This window comes from Emydura macquarii, unplaced genomic scaffold (genome assembly GCF_026122565.2).
Source record: "Emydura macquarii macquarii isolate MOO-44397 ecotype Brisbane River unplaced genomic scaffold, CSIRO-AGI_Emac_v2 contig_3411, whole genome shotgun sequence".
In the NCBI taxonomy this organism is placed as follows: domain Eukaryota; kingdom Metazoa; phylum Chordata; order Testudines; family Chelidae; genus Emydura; species Emydura macquarii.
This window is the reverse complement of record NW_027133548.1, coordinates 47,930-61,865: the sequence shown is the minus strand read 5'-3', so window position 1 is coordinate 61,865 and position 13,936 is coordinate 47,930. Positions and strand designations below refer to the sequence as shown.

General features: G+C 47.9%; 1 pseudogene; it reads left to right on the top strand.

Annotated features, from left to right (window-relative positions):
- The first annotated feature begins 9,967 nt into the window (after positions 1–9,967).
- Positions 9,968–10,964, top strand: LOC137144227 (olfactory receptor 52M1-like; annotated as a pseudogene).
- Positions 10,965–13,936: the final 2,972 nt, after the last annotated feature.

Sequence of the window (13,936 nt, the reverse complement as noted above, 5' to 3'; positions counted from 1 at the left end):
CCGATCCAGACTGGGGCCGCTGGGCACTGCGCCTACAGAAAGGGTTTTCAGTTACGGGCCCAAAACACAATCATTTCAGGACCCACTAACCTCAGTGCCGTTCAGCCAGCTCACCCCAGGGCCGTCCCAATCCCCTGCCCTCCACAGCCTCCTGGCCGGCTTTGGCCATGCTGAGGGCTGCACCTGTCCCCACTGACACCAGGCAGGGTTTTGAGGCGGTCAGGGTTGCTCCCTGCTTAGCCCAGGTGCAGCGAGTGTAGTGAGGACGCAGCGCGGGAGCCGACAGGCCAGTCGGGAGCGCAGAGGGAAGCAGGAACGGTATAAAAGCAGCTCTGGGGGAGCCCAGGTGCTGACATGGGGAGCAGGGCTGTGTGGCAGGTGGGTGAGGCTGTGCATCAGACTCCAGCCAGCTTGGACCTAAAGCTCAGGTACAAAGTCCTGAGGGAAAAGACCATTGTGTGGCTTCTTCCTTCAGCTGTCAGGTCGCCTTTGTTCCTCCAGCCTGGGGGCCAGGAGCAGGCAGAACCCCTGCAATGGGTACCGGCTGGGAGCCCCTTGTCCTGAGCCAGGCCTCTGCAGTAGGACAAGGGATCAGCTTTGAAACTAGCTGGACAAGAGTTGAGAGAGGCTGAAGGATAAGCCCCTGCATTACCAGGGAAGGTGGGTTGCTGTGCAGGGGCCGGGCTGACTTCTGTAGCTCACAGGGCAGGAGATAAATGGCGCACTTTGCACTACCCAGCTCGTTACAAATGTACATGGGACCTGCACAGGAACCACAAGCCACCCCTGCCCAGGGGCTGAAGGCTGGACAATAAAGTGGAGTCTGAGAACATCCTGCATGACACTTTTGATCACTGCATCTGAAGCTCTTTAGCTAGCCTGCTGAGCTGCGTTCTCCACATGTTCTGGATGGACTGAGACACACAGCGGTGAAGTGATTTACCCAAGGCCATACAGTGAGTGAGCAGCAGAGCTGAGTGTAGAAATCAAGAGTCCTGTCCCCCGCTCCATTGCTTTAGCCGCTACATGGCATCACTTCTCTTTATGTTGATGCAGTGAGGCTGCGTGTGTGTCATGATCAAGGGAGCTGCAGTCCTTCTCACACAGGAGGGGATTTTAAAGAAACAGCTACAAACCACAGCCACAAACATAGGTTTCCGCACAGCTCAGTCTTCAGCTTTGTCTTGCTTGTTTACCAGGGAGTAATCGCTGCCTGGAATCCTTCACAGTGCACAGAATACTGCACAGAGGCCTAACGATGTGCTGCACGGAACCCAATCAGTGCAGGGTGTGACTGTAAGGCCCTGCTTAGCGCCTTTCAATAGCAGCACCCCAGCCATAATAATCTACATTTAATGGATGGAGAGCCTGGGGCCAAGAGTGAGCAAGTGACTTGTCCAAGGTGCCTCAGCGAATCTGGGACGAAGCTGAAACTCTTCACTCCCAGCTCCCCGGAGAGAGCGAGCGCCAGGCCTTTGTGCTGCTGTATGGGCCTGACTAGCCAGGTCTGAGGGACTGGCAGCTAGGGTCTCGTGGGCTGTGTTCGTGGTTCAAGGCACCGTCCTTCCTGCTGCCTCAGTTCCCCCAACTGGATACTGTCCAACAGTACTGAACAATATTCTATGAAGCACCTATTAACGGTGAGTTCTGTGTCCACGTGTCACTCTGCCTCAGTGGCTCACAGCTGAGAACACCAGATCCAGGACAGATGGCTGAGAAGCAGGGCAGACTCACCCCACACTGGTGGTTCTTCAATCCCTAGATTATCCCAAGCCAGTAACAAAATTGAACTTCTGTCTCACACACTGGTTCCTGAGAAGTCAAAAAAAAAGTCCCCTTCGCCACCCAACTCTGGGCTCACCATCCAGACGCTGGCCTCTATGAGGAGTGGTTACTGGAACCAATTTCATCACGGAGAGGGGCCTCCTAATCTCAATAGATCAGCCACTTAGCCAGGTCAATATATCACTCAGGCCTGACCCAGTTTCAGGTTGATGCTAATCCCTTAGTAACTAAAATCTAAAGGTTTAATAATAAAAGAAGCTTCCTTCTCAGAAATCCAGCCCAGAGAAAAGAAGCAGGAAATGAAGACAAAACATGGTGATGTCTCAGTGGGTTTTTATACCCTTTGCCCTGCGTGTGGAATTTTACCAACTCAAACACAGCTGTCAGCCTCTGTTTGTGGAAAGTTACTGGCTCAAGATGGAGTCCAGGGTCACATGAGCAGATCACAGCTCCTTGCACGGCTTGGTGACTCTCAGGGCAGCCATTGCTCATATTCTTGCAGAGCTGTGCACAGAAAGAGCTATCTGGGTGCTAGGAGTTTCTTCTGTGGCTCATTGTGAGAGCTCAGTGTCCTTGACAGACCATCAACACATCGCTGTCTGGCCTTCAGGTACCTTCCACCGGGGGGAGCTATCCAGGGATACAACAGCAGGGTAAGATACCAGTCCATGGCCAATATCCATAACATCAGATAGGAAGGAGATCCACGTGTATAAACAGGAAAGTCATGCTTGGCAAATCGTAACTTTCCCATTGACACCCTGCGTGACAGGCTTTGTCCAAGATTTGCTGCAACTGCACAACAGGGATAGAAATGGTCACATGCAATCAGAGCATCACACCATGTTCTCGGCCCACGAGGGTGCTACAGCTGCTACCACCTAAAGCTGGGACGTTGCCCAGGGTCTAGCAGGGCAAGCGGCTGGGACACTAGAGCCACGGGAGGACGGGGAAGAGCAGATAAAAGCATGTCTGGCTGCAGGGAGCCTGCTCCTTGTCTAAAGAGAGGAGGAAAGAGCTCTATGAAGAGGTGACTCTTTCTATGAAGAGGTGACTGGCTCTGTGGATATGGGGAAAATGGTGGATGTGATATACCTTGACTTTAGCAAAGCTTTTGATACTGTCTCTCACAGTATTCTTATCAGCAAGTTAAAGAAGTATGGGTTGGATGAATGGACTATAAAATGGATAGAGAACTGGCTAGAGCATAGGGCTCAACAAGTAGTGATCAATGGCTCCATGTCTAGCTGGCAGCCGGTAACAAGCAGAGCGCCCCAGGGGTCGGTCCTGTCGCCAGTTTTGTTTAACATCTTCATTAATGATCTAGAGGATGGGGTAGATTGCACCCTCAGCAGTTTGCGGACGACACTAAGCTGGGGGGAGTGGTAGATACCCTGGAAGGTAGGGATAGGATACAGAAGGACCTAAACAAACTGGAGGATTGGTCCAAAAGAAATCTGATGACGTTCAACATGGACAAGTGCAGAGTCCTGCACTTCGGACGGAAGAATCCCATGCACAGCTACAGACTGGGGACCAATGAGATAGGCAGCAGTTCTGCAGAAAAGGACCTGGGGGTAACAGTGGATAAGAAGCTGGATATGAGTCAGCAGTGTACCCTGGTTGTCAAGAAGGCTAATAACATATTGGGCTGCATTAGTAGGAGTATTGACAGCAGATCGCGGGAAGTGATTATTGCCCTCTATTCGGCATTGGTGAGGCCGCACTTGGAGTATTGTGTCCAGTTTTGGGCCCCCCACTACAAAAAGGATGTGGAGAAGTTGGAGAGAATCCAGGGGAGGACAACAAAAATGATTAGGGGGCTGGAGCACAAGACTTATGAGGAGAGGCTGAGGGAACTAGGTTTGTTTATTCTGCAGAAGAGAAGAATGAGGGGGGATTTAATAGCAGTCTTTAACTACCTGAAAGGAGGTTCCAGCGAGGATGGGGCTAGGCTGTTCTCAGGGGTGGCAGATGACAGAACAAGGAGCAACGGTCTCAAGTTGCAGGAGGGGAGGTCTAGGTTGGACGTTAGGAAAACGTTTTTCACTAGGAGGGTGGTGAAGCACTGGAATGGGTTACCTAGGGAGGTGGTGGAATCTCCATCTTTAGAGGTTTTTAAACTGTGGCTTGACAAAGCCCTGGCTGGGATTATTTAGGTGAAGTTAGTCCTGCTTTGAGCAGGTGTTTGGACTAGATACCTCCTGAGGTTCCTTCCAACTCTATGATTTTATGATTCTTTGAATGTGAGAGGTGGATGTGGACATCCAGGATTGTGGCTCTTTCCTCCAAGCATTGAACAACCTGCCCAGGCAGGATGCTTATGAAAGTCCCCATGTCTTCTGGGGTTAGCCCAGGGACAGCCCTCCTCGCTGGGATTCAGTTCTGTGCTGTTGCTGATATTTACACTGTGGTGCCGATGTACTCAGGCCTTTTTAGAACATAAAAGCAGATTTGACTTTTTAATCTTGTGAATGCTGCAGTAGTGTGTGGTAGCAGAAAGCACCGCCACCCGGACCATGCCTCTTCTGACATTCCCACAGCGTCGCTTGCTCCAGAAGGGTTCCAGCAGCTTTACAAACCAGAAATAGGATCTGTTGCACCCACTTCTGAGGGGGAACATGGCAGCTGTTTAGCAGCGCACAGCTCCCCTACAGAACACAGTTTAGAACAGGACAGGAAGAGGAATTTCTTTTGAAACAAGGTCTTCATTTCATGTGTCCAGCCCAATGCAGCTTGAGTCCTTCATGGGAGGTGCTGGGCACAGTTGCATACAAAGAAAAAGAAGAAAAATATTGTATCCAATCAACAGTCCAGGGTGACTCAGTTCACCCACGTTGAAATTTGACCAGCACATTGGGTTTAACAATGTCACTTCAGCTGCCATGTAAGATTTTAGTAAAATCGGATGTGGAGTGATGGAGAGGGAAGGGTTATCGGCAAAATAAATATGACTTGTCAAACAGACGTGATTTCTTTTTTTAGGCGATAACAAATTTGGTGGCTAAAGGTAACTGGGGTGAAATCGTAGACTTAGAACATAACAAGGTGTTTGATTGAGTACAACACGACATTCTGATTAACAAACCAGCGCTAGACAGAATTACTGATCTCTGAGCCCTTAGTGACAGCCCTGTGTGTTAGCAGTGACTCTCCTGTGTCATCTTTCTGCACATCTGCCTGTCTGCTATCTAGCCATCCATCCCAGGCATTGAGAGGGCGTCAGACCCTATGGAGATCTAGCCATTATCCCTACTTCTCTGACTAATTGACGATCATGTTTAAATGTACACAAATACACTGAGCAGCCAATTCCTCTCTGACTCCGCAGAGAGCCTGGGAGTTCTCCACTCCCTTTGGGAAGGACCCTTAATTGCTGTTTACTACTACAGATGGATAAAGAACTCAGATGCGCAGAGATGGAGAGACATTGGCTGGTGTCTCCTCTCTGGAGCCTAGGAACCCCACTGAGATTGCCCAGAGCTATTATAAACCCATTTCCATCCTGCCTAGGGCACTTGCCCTGTGTCGGCTCTCGGCATGGGATGTTGTTGCAGATGTTGGTGTGAGAGAGGTGTGGGACACGGCTACCTGACGGGGGGATTCCCAGGGAAGACACTGTCAGATCACAACTCACAGGTACCCATCCCTTGCTTTAAGGACACTGCTCGAGAGACCCCATGCAAAGTGGTCTCAAGTTGCAGTGGGTGAGGTCTAGGTTGGATATTAGGAAAGTTTTTCTCTATCAGGGTGGTGCAGCACTGGAATGGGAATGTTCTTACACTGAGGGATTTCTGCCTGAGATTTAATCTAACTCTGTTATGCTGTAGTTTGAACCCACTGCCTCTTGTCCTGCCCGCAGTAGCAAGAGAGAACAACTTTTCTGTCTTTTTTTATAGCAGCCTTTCAAGTTTCTGAGGATTGTGATCATGTCCCCCCATATCTCCTCTTTGCTAAACTAAACATACCAAGTTCCTTCAGCCTTTGCTCAGATAGCTTCTATTCCATCCCTCTGAGCATCTTTGCTGCTCCCCTCTGCATCCTTCCCAGTTTCCCCACATCCTTTCCACTCATTAGTGACCAAAATTGGACACAATATTGCAAGTGAGGCTTAACCAGCGCCTAGTAGAGCAGGGCAATCAACTCCTGTGACTTGCATGTGATGCCTCTGTTAATGCAACCCAAAATTGCATTTGAATTGTTTTGCAACAGCAAAGAAATCCACCCCCCTGAGAGACGTAGCTATACGAACCTAACCTCAAGTGCAGACAGCACAAGGTCGAGAGAAAAATTCTTCCATTCACCTATCTACCACCTCTCAGAGAGATGGATTACCTACGCCGATGGGAGAACTCCTCCAGTCGGCATAGGCAGTGTCTACACTGTAGTGAAACAGTGGAGCCGCTGTAGAGTATTAAGTGTAGCCAAGCCCTCAAGAATATCTTCCAGAGAAGCATCCAGTCTTGGTGTGAAGATATGATGAGTTGGAGAATTCACCACATCCCTTCACACTTTGTTCTAACCTTGAATCAACCTCAGTGTTAAACATCTGATTGTTATTTCCAACTGGAATTTTTCTGTCTTCAGCTTCCAGTCAAAGGGTCTTGCTCTGCCTTCCTCCGCTTGATTAAAGAGCCTGTTATTCCCCAGAGTATTCTCCGCATGAAAGTACTTTCACAATCAAGTCTCCTTTTGATTATCTTTTTGATAAAATAAATAGATTAAGCTCTCTAAGTATCTCACTGTAAGGTTTTTTCTCCAGTCCTTGGATTGATTTTGTGGCTTTTTTCTGCACCCTATGTAATTTTTCATCATCCTTTTAAAAAAGTGGACACTACAACTAGACACAATATTTCAGAATCATAGAATTTTAGAGTTGGAAGGGACCTCAGGAGGTGTCTAGTCCAACCCCCTGCTCCAAGCAGGACTAACCTCAGATAAATCATCCCAGCCAGGACTTTGTCAAGCCACAGCTTAAAAACCTCTAAAGATGGAGATTCCACCAGCTCCCTAGGTAACCCATTCCAGTGCTTCACCACCCTCCTAGTGAAAATGTTTTTCCTAATATCCAACCTTCACTGCCCCCACTGTAACTTGAGACCGTTGCTCCTTGTTCTATGATCTACTACCATTGAGAACAGCCTAGCTCCATCCTCCCTGGAACCCCCTTTCAGGTAGTTAAAGGCTGCTATCAAATCCCCCCTCACTCTTCTCTTCTGTAGACTAAACAAGCCTAGTTCCCTCAGCCTCTCCTCATAAGTCCTGTGCTCCAGCCCCCTCATCATTTTTGTTGCCCTCCACTGGACTCTCTCCAACTTCTCCACATCCTTTTTGTAGTGGGGGGCCCAAAACTGGATACAATATTCCGAATGTGGCCTCAATGCCGAATAGAGGGGAATAATCACTTCCGTCGATCTGCTGGCAATGCTCCTTTTAATGCAGCCCAATATGACGTTAGCTTTCTTGGCAATAAGGGCACACTGTGGACTTACATCCAGCTTCTTCTCCACTGTACCCCCTTTTCTAGGTCCTTTTCTGCAGAACCGCTGCCTAGTTCATCCGTCCCCAGTCTGTAGCTGTGCATATGGTTCTTCCGTCTTAGGCGGATGACTCTGCACTTATCCTTGTTGAACCTCATCAGATTTCTTTTGGCCCAATCCTCCAATTTGTCTAGGTCACTCTGTATCCTATCCCTACCTTCCAGGGTATCTACCAGTCCCCCTACATAGTGTCATCTGCAAACTTGCTGTTGGTGCAATCCATCACATCGTCCAGATCATTAATGAAAATGTTAAACAAAACCACTGCCGCATACAGAGATAAAATCATTCCCCTCCTCCCACTCACTAGTCCCTCAGCACTTTAACCACTCTGCCATGCTTTGTGTCATCCACAAATTTTGCCTGGAATGATTTTATGTTTACTTCCAGATCATTGATGTAAATGTGGAAATACACTGGGCCTAGAACTGATCCCTGCAAAATCCCACAAGAAAAACCCCCAATCACTGAGAATGGCTCATTTACACCTGCTCTCTGAGATCTATCCATTAGCCCACTTTAGTCCATTTAATATGTGCTCTATTGCTAGTGTATAGTGTTAATTTTTTCTATCTGAATGTTTTGCTCTGCTAAATCAAATGCCTCACGGAAATTGAAGTCTGTTGCATCTGTTCAGTTTCCTTGATCAACCAAACTTGTACTCATTAAAGGATGAAATGGGTTTATTTGACAAGACCAGTTTTGCATAATCCCCGTTGACTGGCATTAATTATATTCCTACACTTTAATTCTATATCGATTTAATCCCGTATCAGCTTGTCCACTGTTTTGCCCAGGATTGATATCAGGATAACCAACCTATAGTCATCCCGCTCGCCCTTTTGGAATATTGGCAATCTATTAGCACACTTCCAGATGTCTGGAATTTCCACAGTATTTCAAGATTTATTAAAAATGTACATAAGTGGGCCAGAGGATTTCCTCAGCCACCTCTTTTGCCCACTGATGCAACATTTCCAGGCCTGTTCATTTAAGAATGTTTGTTCCCTAATAAATGCTGTTTAACATCCTCCTTGATTGTTAATGGACTTTAAAGTATTAGTGTTCTTTCTCCCTTTGGTAATTGGCTTGTACCTTTGTGAGGATTTCTTTTGTTCTGAATTTACTTTGTAACCTCCTTTTTGTTATCCTTAGTCCTGACAAACATGGATTTTTCCCTGATGTCTTTATTGTCCCTTGTCCACTTTCATAATGTCTCAGGTGTGTTGCTTGCTATCTGTTTCCCCTTTTCCCCATTTCTTTTATATTGTTCTCCTCTATCACATGCCCCCTTCTTTGTCTCTTCTCTAAACGCAACAGTTCTAGACTTTTCGGAATCTCCGCATGTGTTAGAGTTTCTCACACCACACTGTAGGAAATTGTGACTCAGGAGACACCATCCAAGATGGAACTGGCATTATGGGATCAGTTACTTATAATTTATTTCTCTGAATAATTAAAATGTCCTTTTCCTGTGTGTGTGGTTAGGGCTAATGTTTGGGTTAGGGTTGACCGATCTGTTTGTGGCCAAGGGTTTCCATTTATCCTTCATTTTTTGTGTGAAGCTATGTTTAACAAACATATTATGTCATAGATACTCACTGAATCCTAAACAGAGTTCAATGATCGGGTTCTAGAAGTATAAGGCTGATCAGTAGTCACAAGGGATCATTATGTATTGGGTACCTACGTAAAGAGGGCTGAAATGTAAGACCTAGAGGCAGAAGCCTGGAAGATTTTAGCTTAGAAATTTTAGGCCTTAGCATAAAGAAAGGCTGACATAAGTAAGTGACTCAAGAATAGCCTGATACCGTAAGATTATGGGCAAAGATGTACCAAGGGGTGAAATTGCAAAAAAAATTACCGGAAGATTAATTTTAAATCCCAAAAATGCTCTAGAATCATATATGTCTCTTATATGTGCCTTAACGATAAGTACATGTTCTGTATTAATGCAAATGAGACTAAGAGGAACTAGACACAACCTGTAGGAAACGGGGTACCTCAGGTTTTTGGGGACACCAGACCAATAAGGAGAAATAGGGTTGACATATTTGTGGATGTGCACAGATAGTCAAAAATCATAGTATAAACTGACCATGCCGAGATGTAAAAAAATGAACTTACTATAGGAAATCTCAAGCAGTATACATCCCTCTACTGACGTTCAATCCTTGAGAGACCTGTCAGTCCCTAACAGTAGCTAGGAGGAGAGGAGTATATCTATACGTGCAACTGGTTTGTGCATGACTCTAGGAGTTGTTTATGCTGTGACATTCCCAACTTTGTTGGTAACTTTCATAAAATGGATAAAAGTTATTATACTTTCTTCCTGTGACTGTCTGTGTTACTTGCCTTGGCCTTCATGTGTTCCTGTGAGCTCTGGGGATCCGAAACAAGCAGAGATATCTTTGTTGAACTTGATACAGTAGCCACCAGAGTTGAACCCACCGATGTTGTAATACAACATCACTAAATATACCTTAAATAAAAATAAAAGGCTACATGCTTCCCCATGCGAACAGCTGCCCATTGTGCATGTAATGCCTCGTTATAACACTGTCTCTCCATCCAGAACTTTGCACTGCGACCATCACCCTAGATCCTGGGCACATAAAGGAATTCAGGGAAAGTTACGGTACATGCAGAAGACACTGTTCTGCCTCAGAGTTGGACACCTTCTCCCCTACGCCATGTCAGATTCCAACACAACCGACTTCAACAACCCCTCTTCCTTCATCCTACTGGGCATTCCTGGGCTGGAGGCGGCACATGTCTGGATCTCCATCTCCTTCTGCGCCATGTACGCCATAGCCGTCTTGGGGAACTTCCATCCTGCTGATCGTGAGGATGGAGACGAGCCTCCATGCGCCCATGTACTATTTCCTCTGCATGCTGGCTGTCATCGACCTGGTCCTGTCTACGGCCACCCTGCCCAAAACGCTGGGCATCTTCTGGTTCAATTCCAGGGAGATCGAGTTCAGTGCCTGCCTCACCCAGCTGTACTTCATTCACTGCTTTGCAGTGATGGAGTCTGGGATCTTCGTGGCCCTGGCTTTGGATCGCTACGTGGCCATCTGCGATCCCCTGAGACATTCCACCATCCTGACAAATGCTGTTGTGGCCAAGATTGGCCTGGCCGTGCTGCTGCGGGGTGGCCTGCTCGTACTACCCCATCCCTTCCTGGCAAGCAGGTGGCCTTACTGCAGAACAAATGTCATCGCCCACACGTACTGTGAACACATAGCCGTGGTGAAGCTGGCCTGCGCCGACATCCGCCTCAGCAGCTACTATGGTCTTTTGGTGATATTCTTAGTTAATGGCCCGGATGTGTCTTTTATCACCTTCTCCTATACTCAGATTCTCAGGGCCATCTTCAGTCTCCCCACAAAGGACGCCCGACTGAAGACTTTTGGTACCTGCGTCTCCCACCTCTGTGTCATCTTAGCCTTTTATATCCCAATTCTCTTCTCCTCCCTCATGCACCGGTTTGGCCACAATATGCCTCTGCATTTCCACATCATAACTGCCAACGTGTACCTCCTGGTGCCCCCCATGCTAAATCCCATCATCTATGGGGTGAGGACCAAGCAGATCCGGGACAGGCTGCTCCAGCTCTTTATTCATAAAGAGACCTAAGGTTTTCTCCTGGTGCTCTGGCTCTCAGACCGAGCTCCATGAAGAGCTGGCTGGTGACCTGGTGTGGGGCATTCCTTCCTATATCACTTAGAGGATGGTAAATGAGACACTAGAGCCTTCCCTGCTCTATAAATACACGGAGACTGGATGAGTCAGTAAGACAGAAGAAGCAGGGCGAGGAGAGAGGCACAAGAGAAGTTGAGGGGACTCTTTGGTTGCAGGGCTACGGCTGCAGCAGAGAGACAGACTCCAGCTGGAGGAGAAGCTGTGAATCGCAGGAGGTGGATCCTAGACACCCTAGCAGGGTCAAACCAAATTGCACAGAATGCTCCAGGGTGATGAGGACACTGATAGAGGAAATAATGTGCAGGCGTTGTATTATTTTTACCCAAATCTGGGTATCTCTTGTGCTGTTTTAAGTAGACATGTAGCCGTGCAACCGGAGTCTCTTCTGCCACCTTTGTGCCTCTCTCCTGTCCCAGCTTTTTCTGTCTCTCAGACTCATCCAGTCTCTGTGTTTTTAAATAGCTGGACCATATCTCATCTCTGGCCCCTCTTCTAGGTAGGTTCCATTCCTTCCAAGCCCCCCTCTGCAGAGAAGCTGGAGAAAAAGACAGTTACTGATTTCTTCTGCCTGGGCAAGATCTCGTTAGGTTCTGATAGTCTTCAATGACCAACCTTTTTATAGACAGAGGCCCCTGCCCCAGCTTGCTGTACCTTAGCACAAGGAGTGTGAGCCCAAAGACAAGGATACAGGCAGTTCACACAATCAAATGTGAGTTAATGAGCTGTACCGAGACCGATTCCACGAACTGTCACGCTGACACAGCACACTCCAGGGAAGGCTTTAATGTCTCTTTGACTGTCCTGTATTTGACCCAGGAAGGAGGGCCCCGCACCAGGTCACCAGCCAAGATGACATTCAATAGAGAATAACGATAACAAATGAAATATCCTCCCCTCTCCATGAGCCATGATTTCAAATCAAGCCAGAGGCCAATGCTGCAAGGCTCTGAGGTCTGTGATGTGACCTGCGATCTTTTCAGACTCCACTTTCAATAGCAAAACCAGTTTGGGGGAGCAAGGCAATCCATGAGGTGGTGGCTGGGTGATCGGCACCTGGGTTTCCCAGAGTAGAGGACCATGGGACAGCTCAGCACAAATGCTGCCAGGGCCAGTCACTGACCTGGGGTCCCAGCGGCTGCCCATCCCAGGGGGATGCTACACAGTATGACCAAGTTCAGCACTGGGAAGTGCTGTGTGTAACAGCCCTTAGCTGGCCCTCACACCCGCCTTTCTGGCTGTGCATTAGATAGGCCCTTCTGAGGGAGCAAATATTTAATAAGGGGCTCTTCAGTCGAGCGGATGAAGGTCTAACACCATCCAATGGCTGGGAGTTGAAGCTAGACAAATGCAGGATGGAAATAAGGTGCACATTTTTACGAACGAGGGTAATTAACCACTGGAACGATTTACCCAGGGTTGTGGTCGATTCTTCCATCAGAGAGAATTTTAAAATCAATACCAGATATGTTTTCTAACAGATCAGCTCTAGGAGTTATTGTGGGGCAGGTGTCTGGCCTGGGCTATAGAGGGGATCGGACAAGACCACCACAATCACACGCCCTTCTGGGCATGGAATCTGTGAATTATAAAAGACCTAGAACATCAAAAGATGATGGGGCCATCAGCCCCCCGTGATAATGCGTGCAGTCCTGGCCACCCCATCTCAGAAAGGCAGAGCAGAATCATGGGGGGCCCAGAGCCCAGCAAAAACCAACTGGGGAGACTGAATGGGATATGGATGGTAGAAAGGGCACTTCTATTTCCCATCTCCCCCATGGCAGCAAGGGGCAGGGGATGTGATAGAAAGGCAGGACAGACACAGTAAACACTCCTATGCATGATGCAGTTTGTCTGAGACCAAGACTGGAGATTTCTGAGGATAAGAAGAACCAGTGACCACAGAGACAATTAAAAACATTGATTCGTTTTTAAAAGAATCTAAGCTCTTTTGCTGACTTGTAACAAGCCGGGGCAGGGGGAGGGTTACCCCATTGCAGCCTGTGGAAAGGCTCTTCTACCTTCCTCCAAATACCTGGCTCCAGTCACTCCAGGAATTAAAGTTTACCCTTTAATTAAAGATAATGTCTTGGGATGAAACCTCCAGGAGTACGTATGTCCAACCAAAACTGGCAACCCTAGACACTGGGCTATTGGGCGACCTGCACCTGGCATTTTCTGCGTCACAGGTCATTGCCACAGCAAAACTGGCTGCTCCCCGGCTAGATGTGGGGACATGGGAAGAGAACAGAACCCAGCTTCCGAGGAAAGGGGCCCCAGCTATTTCAGTAGCAGCATCAAAACGCTCCCAGGATTTCTCTGCCTCATCCCTGCATCCATTCAGACGGCCCCTGGTACAGAATACTGTGACCCGAGAGCAGATTACTCACTAGAACACATTTCGTTTTATTGCTGGCCTGGCCTGGGTTACGGAGGAGGTCAGACTGGGTGGTCAGCATGGCCCCTTTGTGCTCGAAGTCTGTGAATCTGTGTTACTGACGACTGGACTCTGCTCATAGAATCATAGAAGATCAGGGTTGGAAGGGACCTCGGGAAGTCATCTAGTCCAACCCCCTGCTCAAAGCAGACCAACTTGAAATAAATTATCCATGCCAGGGCTTTGTGAAGCCGGGCCTTAAAAACGTTAAAAACCTCTAAGGATGGAGATTCCACCACCTCCCTTGGTAACCCATTCCAGTGCTTCACCACCCTCCTAAGGAAAATCTTTTTCCTAATGTCCAACCTAGGCCTCCCCCCCTGCAACTTGACACCGTTGCTCCTTGTTCTCCCATCTGCCACCATTGAGAACAGTCTAGCCCCATCCTTCCCGGAACCTCCCTTCAAGTGGGAATCTCCATCTTTTGAGGTCTTTAAGCTGTGGCTTGACAGAGGCCTGGCTGGGATGATTT